Genomic DNA, 20,668 nt, shown 5'->3' with positions numbered 1-20,668 from the left:
AAGATGAAAGTCGCAAGTCATGCGCCTAATTCGTTCGAAACGTTCTGTCTTCTCTAGCGCGCGCAAGCTGACCGCGACCACGGCGACGAAGGCAGATGGAAAAAGTATTAACGAAAGATTCGAGCGTGGAGGTTTGGTGCGGGCCAAGCCGCGGTGCCACTTGCTTCTTTTTCACCCGCCCTCTTCCCGTTTCTTTTTCTTTTTTCTTTTTGCGATATCGGTAGAGCGATCCATCGACGTGGCGATTCCCGTTCTTTTCAGGAAAAAGAGACGTGGCCGGTCGTACGGAAAGACCGAGATAATTACTTTCGGTTTTCGGGCGTACGCTTGAGCGAGCGCAAACGAAACAGGCGTATCTTGCGGTCGTGAATTTAATTAAATATTTTCGTGACCGAATGTCCGCCATCCGCCGTGATCATCTTGCCTTTTCCTTTTTTTTTTCTCTCTCTCTCCCTCCTAGACACCGGGCAATTTACTTTTTTAATGTCTGTAATGAATTAAACGTTTTCCCCCGTGATCTCCCTTTCTTTTCCGTCGTGTTCCCTTTTGCCAGCCGGTGTTACCAATCCCCGTCTCGCACGCCACCGTTTCCTCTCTTCTTTTCCCTCCTCGCTCTATTTTCCATCTCAATATTCCTCCATTGTCCATGCAGCTTCGCCTCGCCATCTTCTCAGTTTTTCCACACTCTGCGTATACCTCGTGTCTTGTAGCATTTCATACACAAATGAAATTAGAGACAATGCGATTTTTCTACATGCATGTGTACTCGCTTATGGTGTCCAATTTCGTTCTCGAAACTCCCGGTAATTCGTACCTTCGTCGTTACAATTCATTCGCTAGCGACGAGAACGAACGTCACAGAGCCCGCTAGCCTCCTTAAACTTTTATCGTGGCCGGAGTTTGTCGAGCCGCGCGTTCGTGATCGCAACGCTATCCCTCTTCGCGCAGGTGCGCGCCGTGACGCGGTGTTCAAGGCGAGACCGTGTAAAAAGAGTCTCATCTCGCCCGAGGATATAGTATACTCGTAAAAACGTCGTGGATCGATGTAATCTATTTAATGTAGACACTTTCCAACGCCATATCGTTCCACGTTATATTCGAAAATTCGCCGACACACGGATCAATTTCGGTTCCCAATTAACATAAAGAAACGCGCGACACTGTGATTCCATTAGGTCGATCCTAAGATTCAATTTTATCCGCTCTTTTATTTCGCTTTTTTTTCGACCTCGATAGCGTAAATTGGATTTGACGACACCGGACGCGAGCGACGTCGCAATACAGGGGCGGATTGCACGACAGTGCAAGCAGCCCCGTGCTCGCCGCTGTGCGGGGAAGCCGGCCAATTACATTACTTAGACTAATGTTATTGATGTCGTGGCGCGGAGAGGATTGTTTTTACCGCGCGGTGGCCCGTACTGCCTCGTCGTTTCGACATTTCCGTATGCCAGTGTGTCTACTACCGTAGAAATCCTCTTCCTGTTCCACGCCTCGCACGAGCCAGTTGCCCGCGTAATAATCGATTTCCGTGTATCGTTTGACGTTGCTGCGATCGATTCTCGTTTTCGTCGAGAAAAAACCGATCTGCCGATACGTGATTTAATCACGGGCTCCTTCGATTACCTCCCCGCCATTCTCGGATAAAATACGATTACGCAAGAAGATCACAGAGTGGCGTGGCGCGCGATTGTTTAGAGGTTTTGAACGATTTTCGTGTTTCGAACGGGAGGCACGATCGTATCCCATCGGATAGATTGGCTAGTAACGGCAAGGAGTGGATTTTTCGTCGTCCCGCCGGAGGAAGGGATTCTGAATGAGAAGTAGGAGCTGAATCCGAAGCAGAAATAGGGGGCGGAAGGGGATAGCGAGGAGGACAGCGACATGCGTGTTTCCTTTTCCTTTCCTCGGAATCTAATTTCGTCGAATGTCATCCTCGAGACTCGAGAGAGTGCAGCGATCTGCATTCGAGGTTGAATCGTCCGATAGCAATTTCCAAGTGAGGGGGAGAGAAGCTGTCGCACGCGGCTGAAAGAGAGAAACACACCGACCGAGTGGGGAACGGAGGGGTTGGAGGGGTACGGAAGAGTTGGTTGCGGGGAGGGGTTGAATCCTGCGGGAGGATACGCTGTCCGTTCCCGGGGAAGTCTCGTCGAAGTATCGAGACCTGTATCATGGCGGCTATAATACATTTTTTATCTGATCGAGGGGATCTTCTTTATGGAGGGTGCTCCGTGCACGCTTCTCCGTCGCTCTCTGTATCGGCGCATATGTACACGCGCGCCACCATTTACCCTGTGCCGCTTTTCGAATAGCTCGGTCGCTTCGTATCCTGTGTTCGTGTTTCTACTTTTTCGCGCAGAGACCGTCGCTCCCTGGAAACGGCTACATACGGAAACGTAGCCAGGTTCGTGCACTTCTACCGTAGCCTATATTTGGTACTTTCTTGCGCGACAATTAACGCGCGCCGATTTTCTCGCGGAGGAATTTGCTCGACCAAGTCGCTCGATAAAGTCGCCATCGGTGATCTTAACTCCGATTAAGTCATCTAACGTGACTAATTTGTGGATTCCTAGGAATTTCAGACCGTGCACCCCTCCCGCCTCACCCCCTCTCCCTTCCCGATCGTTCCTTGGAAATCGTTAAAATTTACGACAGCGATCTGTTCGTGAAATAAAACAACGGCAATAGAGATCGAAATCGAAAGAGGCGCAAGAAAGGGTGGTCCCTGAGTGTCTGGGTTGAAGGTTGGATGTTGAGACAGAGGATAGGCAAAGGCAAAGGTAGAAGAGGGAGCAAAGGAGCAGGGAAGCAGGGACTGAAGCAGAGCCAAAGACGGATGGTAGCGGCGGCGATGGTGGGGTGGCAAGGAGAGCTCCCTATCATGTGGGGAAGAGGGAGGGCGGTATAGGGGATTGAAAAGCAATTTCCCCGCGAGGGACGCGCGGTGTGTGGTCCGAGCTTTATATTAATGATCCAGATATATTATCGGACGTGACCGAAATTGCTGTCAAAAAACTCGGATATTGGATCGAGAGGAGATTGCGAGAAGGTCGCTCTTCTCCGGTTGCGCGCTTCTACCTACACACACACACACACACAAACACACACATACACACATACTTATGTGCATATATATATACACATATATTTATATATATTTGTATATATGTGTACATGTATGCCGATCGGTCACTGCTAAAAGTCGTTCTAAAACGGGCACCCGTTTCGAGGATATTTTGGTTTTCCGATTCGGTGTTTGTCTGCCGATCGAACGAAACGAGGGCACGCACTTCGCGCGAAGCGACGAGTCCATTGAAATACTCGAACGAACGCCTAACGTTTCCTATGACCTTCGTCGTAAACTATCGGCGACGACTTCCAACGTTTCTATATCGCATTTCATGCACGATTCTTGTTCGCGTTTCCCCGTTGCAGCCACGTCTATTATTCTCGCCCATCACGAGATAATGCGTCCTGTCGTTCGCCGGAGGTTGGACAGATCAATTTTGTCCGCGGATTTCCCCGTTTCGAATCCGTGTCGCCTAAAGCGTTTCGCGTTCATTCCAGTCCCCTTCCGATAACACGCGAAACACGCTTGTTCATTTTCTGCCGGCCGGTTCAAGGAGACGATATCGAGCTACGACGAGAGAAGGAGAAGACGGGTTTTACAGAAATTGGAACGCGTAGATTATCGCTAGTCTCGCGCAAAGTGGACCACGCGATCGTGAATTAGGCTATCTTCCAAGCGGAATATTTATAAGACGACGAGGCGATGGCGATCACATCACCGACGTACAAGTCACCGGTTTTCAGGAGGTAGAAACACGTCTGTGCGAGTGTGTATGCGGGTGCGTTAAATAGTGGATCCTGTCGCGTTATGTACATACGCGAAACATGTTTTATGCAGACGCGAGATAAGCGATTAAACTGCAACCCAGCCGTACCGGTTTCGAAATGATAAGCTCGGCTAATGAACGCACTTTTTGCCCGCTGAAATCCCTCCGGCGTGGCGTGCCTATGCTCGGTATCGAGCATCGCGTTGACGGCTCGTCTAACACGTGTTCGCGTACGATCGATCTGGTGGAAGCAAAATTTGTCTCGTTACTCGCAATAGCGTTCCATCGATGATTTACTCCATCATTTTCTAGAAGGATTTCTCCATCTCTCTCTTCCACTCTCTCTCTAGACTCGTACCTCGATCTCGATCGATTCAAAAAAAAAAAAAAAAAGAGAGAGAGCAGAGATTGGCTATTTAAATGCGATCGCATCAGCGCGAACGCGCGTCTAATACGTCGATGGAAATCGACGCTGGTTTTTCTGTTAAGATGCCGCTAGCACCAGGTCACGTTCCGACTCGAAAGACCAATTTCCGCTGACTTCTATTTACATAGTTAGGTATACGGGTTGGATAATACGGCCCTGTCGAGTTGGTCGTTCGGTCGAGGGATAGCGAGAGGGGCTAGCTGTCCACTGGTAGAAGGATAGCTTGGCAGGAAGCGGGTCGAGGAGGGTATTACCGTAATACCCACAGTGTTTCCAGGACGGTGGGTAGGCGTAACTAAATTTCCATATCTCGGCGATTGTAATGCGCATTTAGCGGTGAACGACGACGACGACGACGACGACGACGACGACGACGACGATAGATCGAATTAGCGTTTCACCCCGGTTCCTTTTTCCCATGTTTACGCTTATACTTTCTAATTTCGTGAACCGACTTCCTTTCCCTTCCAACGAGCTCCTCGCATCGTGGAAAGAGCTTCTCGACTATATACCCGGCGACAAGGTTTTATCGGCGTCGGAAGCACGACGAACCTCCGTGATTTCGTATCCTTCCGCCTTTGATCGATCAACGGACCACATCGGGCCGAAAGGTCAAGCTCACAACGAGAGAATTGCGCCTCGGCTATAAATCCACGCGGCTGTTCGAACCTGTATTTACATGCGCGAGTAGCGACGTTTGATTGGCCGTGACGTCGTCGCTTGAAAGTGGCTTGCCAGCCCCTTGATTGGATTCTATCCTGGACACAATGAACTGTACATCGTACGATCCAACGTAATCGAACCAGGACGTCGGCACTGTGAGAGGTTGCCAAGGGGAAGAACGAGAAAGGGATACCAGCGGGATTATTACGGAGCATTGTACAAAACCGTGCGAAGATTCGCCTAACTCTTGATTGATTCTCTGTCTCTCTTACTCGCGAGTCAGCTCGCAACGGCGCCTCGATTAATTTGCGGCAAGTACGAGAACGTTTTGTATATTTATTCGTACACTATTGATGTTTCGTTGTTTGTACGACCGCGTGTTTGTTAATAATTGTTTTGTCGATTATTCGCGGGCAGAACGCTTTTCAATATTTATCTTTCAGTGGCACCACGGTGTACACTGGTGAAACGGAGGAAAGTAAAAAATAACGTCAGCCGAGGATTCCAACTAGACTGATAGACTACATAGAAGCGAGGAAAATCAAAGGAACGATCGTACATTGGTCACGTTCCGAGGGTGTGCTTGCACATAGTAGTTTGATACTGATTGACGCTTGTTCGCGTGCGGAGGGATTAGCGATCCGACTCGTGCCGGGCAACCGCGTCTGCGCGCTGATTTCCTGCCTCACCGCGGCCAACTCGATTCGCTCATCGAGTATACTCCGTGAAATTCGCCATGACTCGAAGATTTCTGCTCTTTGGTCCCGTTTCACTAAAATATTCCCTCCTCTGACTCAACCATGTAAAAACTCCACGGCCGGAAAGCTTTTTCTGAATCGAAACCACGGTCAATGGGACACAGTCATGGGAACAATCGTATCGTTTAATCGCGTGGCAATTTCAATCTCGACTTCAATCTCTTTTTCCAATTAATCCGTGTCTGGCGTGACGAGCGGACAGACGGTGTTCGATCGTGTCGGTTTTACGCGAAAAAAAAGGTTCAAATTTGGCCGAGGAAGTCGATCTCCTTCCAGTGACACACCACTGCGGAGATATATCTATATATATCTATATCTATATATATATATAGTTCTCGTTTAGGTCTCGTGGGAATCAGGCACGAACGGAGTATCGTGTCGAGACGAGGATGCGAGCCATAGTCACGTCGAGGAATCAACGCGTCCTCGTAGTCGCGTGGTGCAGGGGAGAGAGGTGGAGATACAGTGAAGGGTAGTAAACGTAGAATTCGAGGGGTGTAGCGGTTTGGAAAATGTCGCAGAATCGCTTAAGAAATACGTAAAGCGAGAGACAAACAGCGTTTAATGTGGGGTAAGAAAATAGGAAGAAAAGGAAGAGGAAGACGATCGTAAGGGTCGGTGGCAGCGTGAACGAGGAACTATGGCGATTCGAGGAGCGGGGGCGGAGAAGGGATTCGTGGAACTCGAAGGGGCTCGGGGATCAGTAGGTTGGTTCGAGGGCTCGGTAGGAAGGGGTGACTGTACTTAGTTAGCGGACAATGCGGCCCCTAATGAACAGCCAGGGGCGGCCGGTAGAGCAGCCACTGGAGCACGCCATCTAGTCTGAGACAGACAGATTACGTTGCGTAGCGTTATACCGCGTTATCCTCCCCCGGCTGTTGCATTCGAGGTTCGCATTGCGTGGCAATTTCGATTACGGCCGACCGTTTCGTCGTTTACGACTCGAGTAAACCGTATCGACGTTCCTAAGTATCGTTCGGCCTCCTAAAGCGTGAAAACGTTCGCCGGGTACTCCGTCTGGCGATGGATGGACGCATCTTGGACAGGACTAGCCGAGCGTACGCGTGCATCTACTTACGCGAATACGCGGAACGATTATCACACAGGTTGAATTAAGTCGAGTCAGGTCTTGATCGTCGACTGTCAATGAAGAGGAGAATAGACCGTCCTGATTTTGAACTCTTCGGATTTCAGCGGGCTTGCAGCGTCTTTTAAAGGTCGATAGGGTGAAAGGGAAGCGCGAAGCTGTCCCGTAGTCGCGTAACACGGTTAACGCGATGAAAATAGATTTCGGGCGGCTTGTAAATTAATCGTAACTTGCTCGTGGGTAACTTTTGCTAACATCGTTGAAAGTTGAGGTTAACGAGAGGCGTGTTGCCGCGCGGGACGAGTAACCAGCAAATTCGCGTGGAACACAGCGCGCGGATTTAAACATCTTCGCGGAATCGTAGTCGGTCTATAAAAAGAAAAAAAAGAGCGCGAAAAGTACAGTTAAAAAGAAACGAAAAATTCGCTGAACGGGGGAAATAAAAAAGGCGAGCACAGCGAAGCATCTCGGTGACTTTACGACACCGATGTAACGGTGTGTAACGATGCACTAAACGCGCGTGCATTTAAAACTTTAACATTGCAAAAACCGGTGTAAAACGTCGACATCTCGCCGACGTCGGTAGATAACGGTTGGAAAGAGCGATGCGCGTCAGCAGTCTCGAGAAAGAGATTAAAGAAGAGAGAAGAAAGAGAGGAAAAGAATGTATAATCGAGGTAATACAACGAACGGCGTGGCGTGTTCGCCGCAATGGAAGAAACGAGCCGCGTTACGGCACGATTGAGATCCACTGGCTGCTGCGGCGGTTGTAATTGGATTCAATTGTCCCGCGTTAAATCAGTGACTGCACTCTCCTGCCAGTTCTCCATTCTGCGTCTATCCATCCGCTACTCCTACGACACAGCTCATTGAAACGAGTCGGCTACAGCGCGCTCGGAAAACCGAGTCCTTCACGACGTTCGCGGAAGCTTGAAAAGAGCTTCCGCCGCCAGTTCCGCCGTTGTATAGAAAAACACCGATTATTCGCGTAAATCTTTGTCTCGGCCGCGAGCCGCGGACGTTCCGATTCACGCGTCAGTTTGTTTTTTCAATTAAAAAAATCGTCCGTTTATTTGCTGTTCCTAGCACGCGTTTCAATCGTTCCAGTTGCACTCGTCCGACTCGTTAAAAGCGTACAATGAGATAGGACCGGCCTTTGTAAAAAGTTCTTTTTTAATCGTTGATTCGTGTGAAATGTTGCTCTTATATCTCGGATTCAAAATCAAAATGATACGAAATTAAATATTTGAAATTTCAGGCATCGAACGTGTTCCTTCAATTATATTTCTAGACATATTCGGTTCAAGATCGAAGAACACGGAACGCTTTGAAATATTCGATGAAGCATTAAAAGTTGTCCTATCGCAGGTCGATCGATGCCATTTGTAATTACATTCCTCGGTGAATCGGCGAACGGAGAAGTAGCAGGGGGTGGATTGCGCGCGAAGCTTTTTGATTTTTCATTGCGTCGAACGGAACGGCCACTTATCGATTGGTCTTTGCTCCCATACTCGCGTATCGATAACAAGCTAAGCGGTAATTTTGCTAATGGCATTGCCGCGTCCTTTATATTCTACGCCATTTGCATCTTTCGTCCTTCTCGTCACTCCTCCTTCTGGTCACTGCACTTCCGGAAACATGTTTCGCGCTACATGCGTGGCTTTTGTATAACATACCTTGCGCGTATTAAGGTGGCTCCCCGCTGGTCGAATATCTTCATTTTCTTCGTGTACACTATTCCTGGGCGTTTAGTAAATTTTTATGCCCGTTTCTCGCTCCTCTCAGCAAACGCTGATTCTAAAGGATCTCGACCCCTAACGAACACAGTGGATTTCGAAGACCTTAGATTTCCGAGTACCTTACGTATTCCAAGGATAAGAGAGAAAAATAGACAGTGCGGGTGAGATGGAACAGGTAGAGTCAATCGTTTCTTGTTTCTTGAATTAATACGCAAGTTGTACAAATATATTCATGTTTGGTATTACCGCACGAATCTCAATAATTTAATTAAAGCTGTCTATATAGCGATGTAATACAAAATATGAAAAAATGATATTTTTCTTATTATGATAATTCAGTGTCAGTTGAATCACGTTAAAAGATGACCGTTCGGATTTCTGGTTTATGATGCGCTATTAAGGGCTGGAGAACGAGGCATGAAAATATGGAAACTCCAACTAAACGGGCACCATTCCGTATTCTATCTTTGAAGGAATCAGTTTTTATTACTTTACAAATAAATGTCTCACTTTTTTTAATATATACATAAAATGTCTCCTTAAATGCATATATTAAATTTAATGATTTCAACATATATATACAATACTTGTTTAATACATATGGTAATACATACATTGTCCCCGATAACAATGGACAGTCCTTTATCTCGTGACGTATTGCAGAAACGAAAAATTTGTCTTGCACGATATAACATTTTTCATCATACCATTGCATGGTACAAGGAAGGCACATTTTCGACGAATACTAATCTTTTTTTCTTTCTTTTACATCATGTTTTCCCGAGGTACGAAGGTAAAGTTTGTTTTTCTAGTTACGATTATATATTTTTCATCGCATGATTCGATAGCGCTTCCCAAGGTGACTTCATTAACCTTTTATATATATCATCGATTTCGATTAGCTATCGAGGCACAATGTTTTCAAATTTACTAATTTTTTGCGAAAAATACACTGCTGACATAGGGAGCGCGGCTGGTGGTCTTGTTCCCGCCTCATATGCCACGTGTTAGACATTGCTTCTTGAAACAGATACGAAGGGGTTGTGTCGATAATTTATTGTTGTAATCATCTTTCCGTTCTCCTTCCTAAGTGAAAACCAACAACAACAATAAATATCAATAGATATCTCTCTCAAGAGGCAACGTTTGACACGTGGCACTTCAGACGCGAGCAAGACCACCACCAGCCATGCTCCGCAACTGTAGCAGTGTTTCTCTGCAAAAATTAGCAGATCTATAAGCTCGATATCTCAAACATTAATCGATATCGATAGTATCCATGAAAGGTTAATGAATCGACCTTGTGAAATACTATCAAATAATGATAAATGTTATATAGTTCTAGTTAAAAACGGAAGCACACCTTCGTATCTTGGAAAAAAATAATGTAAAAAAAGATCGTTTGTTTTGCTTGATGATTGCGTTGAACAAAATAACGTTGACCTCCATATATCCTTCACACGTCCAACTGCAAAAAAAAAGCTAATTACATACCTGCATTAAATTTCTGCTTTCTCGTAATTAGTGTCGGGCAAAATTTTATTTACCTATTAAATAATGAATAATAAATTAATGTAATATTTTAGTTATAAATAAGAATTAAATTTCTTATTTAAACAAGTCATTTGAAGGGTATATTTGCTATTTCTTATTTGCAAATGAAATTCTATTATTTTTCCTCTTTTTTTTTTTTGATTTAATTGGAAGATGGATGATAACGTATAAATAAATAGTTGTTGATTTTGTCTTATACGTTTCATTTTGTACAGTGAAAATATCGTGAAATTAGTATGGTTATGTTCCGATGGACAAATCGCAGTCGACACTTGCTTCTGAAACTACTTTCTTCGCAACCAAGTTGTCCGAAAGTCTAATTCATTTCGACGTATTCGATTTATTGAATGATGTCCAACATTGCTGGTAACTAATAACAGTGTATTTCTACTCTTTTATTTTAGAATTCTGTTGGCTCTATTTTCAAATTTTTGACTTAGAAGTTAGAAATGCAAGGAACGAGTTATCTAACATCAACTACACCAATTCTATTGTATAGTATAAATTTGTTTATTTTCAAAAATTATCGATAATTCCATAAAACAAAACGACAACTTTTATTTCTAAGATTATCTTCGACGCTTTAAACTAAAACTTTTGCGATTAAAATGAAAAAATAATTAGTTTCTCGTAGAATTGCTCGTTCTCTGGGAAACTAAAGTACTATGAGAAAATATTATATCGTAGTTCATTTCATCTTTCATGTAATTCGAAATTCACTGTTGCTTATACATGGACAAATCTCTGTTTCGAATATTATGAAAGAATTATCGACAAAGCTAACTAAAATGATCAATTGACGGTGAGTTTAATGAGCTTCCGTTCTTGGTACACGCAGTTCTCGTTAATGCCACGGCGTCGGAAAAATTTTTTTATCGTTTCCCGCGATTGCATGGTTTCGGTCATATCAATCTTGCATGAAAAGTAGAATTTCGCTTCTCTTTGTACTTTTATTATTCGTTGTAGCGAATTAATTTTGAAATTGCAGTAACATTTAATTATTTCCGCGAGAATCATTATACGTGCATAATACTGTATAAATACGAACTGAGAGAAGAAATGAGCGTTGGTACAAAAGTAATTTGAAGCGCACGTTACGAACCGAGCTTTTAAATCAGACGCCCACAATGAATAATTAAAATTTAGCAGAACATTTTACTTCACTAGGGTAACATACAGCACGCGTGCAACGTTGAGTTTTGGTCCTGTCTTTCTTTAGTCCGCACCCGAATCAGCTCGCAGGTATCGCTGCAGATTATGTGACGCGAACTAAAACATTAAAAGACATGCGCGGTACAGATAACTTGTAAAACACCACTTCATGGTAATTGCAGAAGAGTAGAGTGGTGGCTATCTCGTCGCGCGAGAATGACGCTCACCACCTTTTTTCTTTACCCCTTTAAGGGGTTGCGTGCGTGTACGTCTTGTTGATTAACGAAAATACCAAGGCTTCCGAGAGCTTGTACTACACGAAACAGCGTAATTCCTAGGCTCACGCCACGTGGACGCAATATAGTTGCAAATTGGTGAGAGCAGATTCGTAATGAGTTGTGGTTATATACCGGTTATTCGATCTTTGCGTCGCGATCATGCGATTGTTCGCGTTCAACGGTGAACGGTTTACGGTTTATATAATTATTTCTGGGAATTTCGAGCGCGTCATTATCGCTAAGAAGCATCCGCGAGACGAGGGAAATTGCGATCGAACAAGCTACTCGTACTTACGCGCAATCCATCTTGACGTCCTTAGTTATTAATGTTCTCGATACAATCTCGAGGTTAAGCTTTACTCGCATACGTAGCTGATCTTACGTAGGTAGAATAGACAACCACAGACAGCTAGTGAGAATGTGTGTGTGTGTGGGGGGGGGGGAGAGGGAGAGAGCGTAGCGAGAAATCAATCGATTTTCGCGATTACGTAGACATCGAACATGCCACGCGATTCAAGTTTCCCAAGCGGAATTAATAAGAGTAAATTAATAATGAAACGAGCTTGCTCCCTCCTCCGGCCGCGTTTCTCGCCTTTCTCGATTTAATCTCTTTGCGCGTAGCTACTCGGTATTCGCGTACAAAAGCGAAAGACTTTTCAGCTGCGAGCCCGGCAACTTTAATGAAAATAGTTCTTACGTTTTTACCTGCGAGTCTCGAGGGGGGTTTACGCGACCCCTTAACGAAGATTCTAATTAAGCGAACCTCCCACATCACGGCCCTAACTCACGCCCGTCACCTACCCTTTCACCCTGCCTTCTCCTCTCGTTCCACGCGAACGTCGTTTTCCAAGAGAGCCACGTAAAGAATAAACGTTGTTGGTCGCATCTGCCAACCTCGTCGACAGACGTACGTATGCACTATACACACATCGATGCCAACGTCGATATTTCCCATTCGGACGATAGGCCATTGTACCAGGCGGCAGAATAGCGTCTCGATAAATCCTCCGTGTTCAGCGTTTTAAGCTTCTTTCGCGCGTCTACGGATCGACATCGCGAGCATAGCGAGCATAACGAACAAACAGGTTGAGCAATCAATTTAATTTCTCTCCTCGTTCCTCCTCCTCCCTTCTCTTCTTCTTTCTCGGTTTCTCTTATTCGCTCTCTTTTTTCTTTCTTCGTCCTCGTACTCCTTCGTACGGCCACCTTCTTTTTCTCCTCTCACCAGGTCTAGCTACTCGTGTGACGTAGCCCAGCTGTTAGTAGTTAAGAGCAATGGTTATAATGAGACCCCCATTACGTCGCGACTTTTAAAATCTGTCTCTGACAGCTGGACCACGATGGATTATTCTTTATCCGCGGGCAACAGTTTATTTAAAAGTAACGAGACCGGCACGGATAATGAGCCGTCCTTCTTTATTTCCATCCGCGCCTGTCTATGAACTTCTCTCCGGCTTCTCTCCCGGGAGAGAACCCGGCTTCCGTTTCTCTTATATGGCAAGCGTAATTGAAGTTTGTATCCAACGTAATAAATGTCCTCCGCGTGTACCATGTAATTAATAAATTCCGGGATTAAAGAAGCTCGCGCCGCGCAGTTCTGGCATAGTTTCGCGGGCAGCTTGCCTTGCTTTTGTTCGATTCGCCAGTGGCCGGCAACGAACGTACGCGGCCGGATCGCCTTTCCAAATACGAACGTTAATTCCGTTCCGTTAGAGTTCAATTTCAGAGTAATGGTTTCTCATAAGGGCCGACGCAAATCGATAATTCGATTCTCCCTTCGAAGATCAAAATAGAATTTTTTATCGTGCTATTCGGAATCTTTTCGAAAGCTGACAAAAACGCGTTAACAAATTGAATTCAACGATGGCCATCGTTCTTTCTCGCGACGTTCTTCCCTTCGTTTGCTTAGATCTCTTTTAATTATCGCAGGCGAATAATCGTTCGTTTAAAGCGAAATTAATGGATTCCTTCGGTGCCAGCAGGTGGGGGCGGGAGTTGGGTTTAGATTTATTTTTCCTTGCGCCACCCTTCTTCTCCTCGCCATTGCCTTCGTCGTCTTTTTCACGGCGTAACGACGGGGGAACATATGAGGGCACGCTGGAGGGGGAGGGGGCGGTTACGGCGCCATGGAATCTCCATAATTCTGGCTTACAGAAAATGACAGCTTTTAGCGTTGATGCACAGTTTATACCGGGCGTATTATTTTAAGTGGCGCTGTCTGTATAATTCAAGACTCGGGGTGCATAGACAGAGCGAGCGAAACAGAGGAAGAGTCTGTGGTATCCAATCCGCGAGAGAAAGGGAGAGGACAAGAGCGAGAGAGTTTGGGGGTGAGGACGACAAAGAGGTTGGGGGAGAGCACGAACGATAGAGAAAGGAAGAGAGACGGTCCATACGAGAAAACAGGATGAAGAGAACGGTAGGATGAGGCGGAAGGCGAGTGAGAGGTGAAACGGGAGAGTGTGGGTGTTGCAGGGGAGGGACGGGAAGGTCGACGCGGTAATGGCATCGTCGTGTCGCCAGCTTAAAGCTCCAGTGATTCTCAATCACGCGAATCCATTCTCCGTGTCCATAGCGTTGGCGCCAAGTCCGCGTCGCGGATGAAACCGTCGGAGGCTGCGCTGAGATACTTTCCGCTCCGTCGATGCCGACGTTTCTTCCGAACTACTGTAAAATAAATAAACTCGGCCAGCATGTTCACGAGCTCTCTCGCTCCTCTCTGTCCCTCTCTACCATCCGGTCTGTCCTCTTTTTTTCTCTCCATTTTTCTCCCGTGCATCGAATTTGAATTCATTCACGAGCCGGATAAAACACGGTCGCTCGCGGCTAGCTGGTACGCGAGCATAATGGACATCGACGAAGAAAGAGGGGAAGAACGTCAAACGTTAAAGAGGAAAAAAGAAGAAGAGCGAGTAAAAAGGGTGAGAGGGAAAGAAGCGGCGGCAGAGGAAGAGCGGTGGGGGGAGGGGCTGAAGAAACGAGCAGAAGGGGACCAGCTGCGGTTTCCTCTAATCTTTGTACAGCTACGGCCCCACCGAATTAATACGAGAGCCTCGAAGAAAAGATAAACATTCCCGTGAATACTCAGGGGTATACAGGAGAGCGAGTGTGTGTACGCACATGCGGGCAACCGTAGGCAGTAGCATGTGCTTTGCCGGCAAGATGTTTTGACCGACGAGATCCCGTCGTCACGGATGTCGTTTCTGCTTAATTGTTCGCTCTCCCCTTCGTATCTTCCTTCTTGGTTCCATCGAACGCGAACGCCGGCAGCGCGAAACCGGGCGCCACGATAGATGGAACCCTCGCCGTGTCCTCCTCCGACGTGTTCCATTCTACGCGTTCGAAAGAATAATCGTAAGTTCATTAAACGGAAGTCGATTCGCAGTTGCGAACTCGTCGTTAATATTCCGTCGGTATGCCGCTACCGGGGAGTTAGTTAATCGAGGCCGAATTCGGGAACGAATTCCGACAGCATCGGAATGGCGAAGAAAAATCCATCTTTCTTCGGAAATAGACGCATTTAACGACGTAAGTAACTCGAAAAGGATCTAAGGCTGGGGTGCGTTGTCGTTGGTTAAGGTCTCGAAAATTGGGTGGGGATGAGCGAAGATAGGGAAGAGATCACATGGCGGAGAGAGACGGTAGCGAAAAGGGGCTGACAGGGTGAGACAGGAAATAGAGAGCAACGGAGAAGGACGTGCACGACGTAGAAAGGGTGGGACAGATAGAGAAAGAGAGAGAGAGAGAGAGAGAGAGAGAGAGAGGGAGAACGAGGGCCGATAGACGTAGGCGCCGGCCAAGTTGCGCCGCTGATTGCACCACAAAGGGTGCAATTATGCGGCCCTCCAGCAATCACCGCGCATTCTGCCCACCATTTGACCCCTCGACACCCCTCGAGCCCCTGAAACCCCCGCCATACCCCGAGATATCTACCGTCCCGGGTACACAGGCAGCACACTGCGAAGCACGACAGACATATCACCGGTCGGGCCACCGTCGCTTTTTATTTAAATGCGCCCCCTCGACGAGTCTACACCCTGAATGCCCCACGGAGTCTATGCAATTTAACCTGGTGGTGTCGCGAGAAAAAATCTGTTAATGAACGATTGTCGGCTACTGGGATTCGGATGAAAATATCCTGAAAATTGGACGCCTTTCTTTCCTCCTTTCTTCCGTTCGCTCGTTCTCTCCCTATTCGTATCATCCTCCACCCCGACACGTCGTTTGAATTCGCGCGATGATCAAACGTTTATTCACCGGTCTTCCTGGCCGCGTGCCTCCTTGCTGGATAATTTATCGATGCGTTACGTTCGATCGCAACAGATTTATTTCTCTTTCCTTTCTCTTGTCCGTCGTCGATCTGTCTGTAAATTCAACGTTTCGTTAATTACGCATACGTATAAATCTCACGTTACTTACATCTCCTATACACAAGATAGCGTGCATTTAGTAACGTACGATATTTCGAACGTTCCACGGTTCTAACGAAGTACACTGCCTATAGCAGACGCGAGGCGAACGAACCTAATTTCTGGCTTTTTGCCTATTACACGAGAGCACTCACGACGTTGTAGCGATTATGGAGAAAGGGCGAGCGAAGGATGAAAAAAGCGGCAGCGAAAGAGTGGAGACAAGGGCCGAGGAACAGACAGAAGGCAAGAGAAAAAGAGAGGAGCGATATCGTGAGACGACGAAGGAGGTACGATGGAAGAAACGTTCCAGATGTGTTCCCGGCTTCTGAACAAGTTCAGAGTCAAGTTGCCAGACCTCGTCTCCACGGCCGTGGCTCGCAGGCAGGAAGTGCCGCATTAAAGCCGCTAATCTGCCTGTTTTCATGGCTCTTCGTTGCTCCTCGCGTCGCTGCTCCTACTCTTTCCCGCTTTTGTGCCCTCGCTCGTAAAGCGTATGTTTATGCCCGTTAGTTAAGGAAACGAACGGGGGATCGATACGCGGATGAATGTCAGCGCCGGGATTGTAACAAACTTATTACACGGTCACGCGATAAGGAAACATTTCTGTCACGCCCAAATTGTCCTGTAACGTACTTAGATCCTATTATCGTATTCTTCGATTCGTCGTGGATCGATTTCAACGTTCGTGTTTCATCGTCGAACACAGGGATTCGCACAGATGTAGTTCTTTATCAAGTTATTTGCCGTGGTAGTACGCCTTGTCACTTTCCCAAGTCGTATATTTTTAAGCGTATACCGACGAGACCAAACACCGGCCAGGTTTAAAGTAAATTTTAAAAACGTATTCGTCGGGGTCCCCGACGAAAATCTCTCCCAATGGCCCGTTTCTGTAATCCGAAGACATTAATTTGTTGGCAGGACGGGCTTAAGAGTGTTGACCCGGCCGTTCTCCCGAGGGACTCGTTGTATTTTCTCAGGTTATCCGGGAAGAATCCGGGAAACAGCGCAGGACGTGCCGGTCAAATTCTACGCTCGCCGACGTTTGTGCTTCCGTCGCACGATGGACGGATCGCCTTGACTGTCTGTTCTAACGTGCTTTTCAAATATTGATTTTTCGATTTCGCCACGTGTTCGACCAACGTGTCCCATCGATCATCACGATCGTTTCCTTCGAAGATGAAATCTTGTCGTCACCGAGATTCTTGACTTTGTCTCAGTTCTACCATTATAAATGTTTCCCACTTGTATCTATTACATCGTTATATCGTTACCGATCCGAATTAGAACCTTCTACCTCGGGAACCCAAGGGATATCCCTTCCGTTCGATTCGATCGAAAGTGTAAAATCGGCGGTCTCGTTTGCAAGGGTTCTTCTTCAGGGAGCGAAACGGCGCGGGCGTGCGGGCGCGTATCAGTGCCGTCGGTGGCAGAGATCCAGGGGCAGAGGTGGCTCGCAAGCAAGAACGGGCGGGCAGGACGGGAGGTTATTGCCTGTTGGGTGATTTATCTAGTAATACTAGTCGACAGGCCACGAGGCCGGGGCACCAGGCATGGGGGCAAACCCGTGCCTTCTACCCCTACCCGTGGGGCCAACCACCGGCACCGGTGGAAATTAAAAACTCACTTTATTACACGTCTCATTCTGTGCTACCCCCTGGTTGCCTCTGGCCTCGCACCCCCGGCAAACCGTCTGTACGATCCTCTCCTTTCCTCTTTTCGCTCCTCTCGTCCGCTGCGCCACTCCGCTCTCTCGTCACATCCTGCCGTCCCTGCAGCGCCTCGTTCACCGCGGACCGACTTAATATGAGGCCGGCCATACCTGATGGAACGAATATTATTAAAGTTCGCCCGCACGCGAAACCCGTGAAATATCGCTGCTCTCTCTCTCTCTCTTTCCCTCCCTCTCTCCTTTCCTCACCGTCGACGCTCCACGTCTCTTCTCTTCAGCGTTTAGACCCTTCACCTCCTCCACTCTCGGCCTGCTGCCTCTTGCCACCGGGCTTTTATTATCTGCCTCTAGCTTATACTCGAGACGGTAGCGAACTCCCAGAAGCAAAAATAATCACGGGTAAGCCGCGATGTAAATACGCTGAGTTTCACCGCCACCCTCTCATCCTCGCCTCCTGCTCGCCACCCTCGTCTCCTACCTTCTACTCTTACTCTTCCTTCTCCTGTATTCCGGAATAGAGTCCTCCTCCTGGGTTTTCCATTTGCGCCAGCGGTATACTCCGATTTTTCAAGTTTTCGCGAAACAGGATGAAACGCCGCGATGGATCGAACCGCGCGCTGCCACTTCCTAAGGTACTCCCGTACCAAGTAACGGAACGTTACGCGATGGATTATTTATGATTCTATGCTTTTATCTGTATTACTTCGTCCACTGCGACTCTGACTGCGCCGCCGTCCCCGAACCCGCACTTACGTATTAAGAATGCTTTCCTACACAGTGACCTGTCGCGAAACGCGAGCCTTTTCTGTAATTCCAAACGATGCTATGATACCTTGCAGCCGAAGGTTTCGTCGATGATCCGCCTAGTAGAATCAGTAATGCTCTTTTCGCGATTTTGTTCTACCATCGTTGCTGCTGTGTATCCTTAGGCCGTGATTACAGTGGATGCGACCAACTCGATACGACAAAACCATCGATTACGTGCATAAACTTGTACGTGTGCATGATTTTCGGTTTTCCGGACGTTTCATCCGTCAAAACGTTTTACTACACTCGTGTATTATAACACAGGGTTGTTATTCGCGCTCGTGATAAACTGAGCCAATGGAACAAGAAGCGCGTGTTAAATACAGGAATTCTTACGCACGAACTTATCGAATCGAACATTATTGGCCTCTTTGCTTTCCTCCTTCCTCTTTTCAATCGATGACTAAATTTTCCCTCTCGGTCGGGGGACGTCTCTGTATAATCCGCAGACAATCAAGATCGGTCGGCGGAGCGAGGCGGGTAACGCGATTGATTCAATTTCCAACGTAAAGGGAGCGGTTACGGAGGGAAAATTGAAGCAGCACGTTGATCGGGCTCAAAACGGCCGTGGAACATACTTTATCTTATCGAGGAGACATTGGCATGAAACGCGAGGTCTCCTAATCATCTCGCGTCGCAGCTGCGCGGCCTCTTTTCTCTTTCCTTTTTCCACTTAGTGTCTCGTACTTCTCTCTCTCTCTCTCTCTCTCTCTCTCTCGCTCTCGCACTCTCGCACGCTATATCGAGTGCCTACGCATTCGTCTGCACGCGTATGCACGCGTGTGCGCGTGCATAGACCTCGATGTCGTACCCATCGGTATCTGGCTCGTTTTATTAATGTCAATAAGGCAATTATCGTCGATGAATGGCGTGGGTGGGTATCTTGCTCATACCGCTGTCGTGCCGAGTTACCTGCCTTCGGTATCGATGGCTACGAACCGATGTTTTTAATGCGCCCGAATAGAACAAGTTCGTTCACCGTGCGAGCGACGCCCTCCGGTAGCTTCAGTTTCATTTAGAATCGACGAAAAAAAAAAAAAAAAAAAATCGATGAAACGCTCGATTCTAACCCCCACGGTTCGTGCAAACAATTGCTTAATATTTCGGCGACGGATAATACTAGCATGGAGGGCAAACAGCGTGTCGGCGACGAAATAAACCAAGTCAAATAAAAACGTGAAAGCAAACGAAACGGGAACGTAACGCACGATTCGAAAACTAGCTTCCCTGCCCTGCCCTTCGGTCCAGGCCTATGTGCAACTACACGATTTCAATTTACCTGTAAAGCGTCACGCTGGTGGCTGCATCAAACCGATAACATCTATCTGCTGGAGGTGGCTTAAAGAAAATTATCCACGCTGTATCCACGTACCAGAACCGATTTCTTTCCGCTGGCTTCTTGAACGTTTGCGCGTTACTCAGCGCACTCGCTGAACGAAATATACCGAGGGATGGGGAGAATAATATAGGAAAGAGGGGTTTCTCCAGTCTCCGCTAAGCAATATCCATCCACCCCACATGCCTGCCTGCCTGCCTGGCTGCCTGCTTGCTTGCCTGCCTGCCTGCCTGTCTGCCTGTTCGTATTATCGGTATGTACAGACGGGCTCTCAGCAATTTATCCATTACGGTCCCAGTCGCGCGCGCACTATTATTGCATTTTTTGAAATTATTGCTCTCCCGGCATCGACGTCGCACGCCACCATCTTGATTGACAGGCTGTGCGCGCCTTTATCGCGTATGAGCGCACCCATGGGCCGTATCGCGTATATACGCGTGCCGCATCGATTTATCGTTACGCCTTTTCTACCCGCGAAACCGTAACCGTTTATCGAATCGTTTTATCGATAACGAGAGACGCTCGTTACGGCCTAAGAATTGCTTATAGGCTGCTGATACAGTGAGTACCTGTATAAATGCGAAAATCTCTCCTTCTCGGGGAATCTGGGATGATCCATAAACGTTCGTCTACTTATTCTGCTTTATTCGATCATCGGGCTTCCATACGAATCTTCGAAATAAATTCTCGTTAATCCGATACAATCGCGATTCTAACGAAGATCGACGAAGGAAGCGATAAAATTAAAATTAAAGATGCGTAGAAAGATACATAATGCAAGGAGAAGTTGCAGCTTGGACAAATGCATCGTTACAGATTCAGAAAATTTCTTACGGAAACGCGATGCGAGATAGAGTTAGAAATCCAATATTCTGGATCTTTTATTTTATAGCAAAGATCTTCGCACTCTTCGTATCGTTTACCCTACGCATATCGACTGCTCAATTATT

At 47.0% G+C, this 20,668-nt stretch overlaps 1 protein-coding gene across 3 annotated transcripts in view; it reads left to right on the top strand.

Annotated features, from left to right (window-relative positions):
- The window catches only part of LOC138181012 (LIM domain only protein 3), a 68,349-nt gene that overhangs the window by 17,986 nt on the left and 29,695 nt on the right, over window positions 1-20,668 (top strand). The window lies entirely within an intron of this gene.

This window comes from Bombus flavifrons, chromosome 6 (genome assembly GCF_040668555.2).
Source record: "Bombus flavifrons isolate JBK064 chromosome 6, iyBomFlav1_principal, whole genome shotgun sequence".
NCBI classification, from domain to species: Eukaryota; Metazoa; Arthropoda; class Insecta; order Hymenoptera; family Apidae; genus Bombus; species Bombus flavifrons.
Note: the sequence above shows the minus strand (reverse complement) of the source record. Positions and strands in the feature narration are given on the sequence as shown.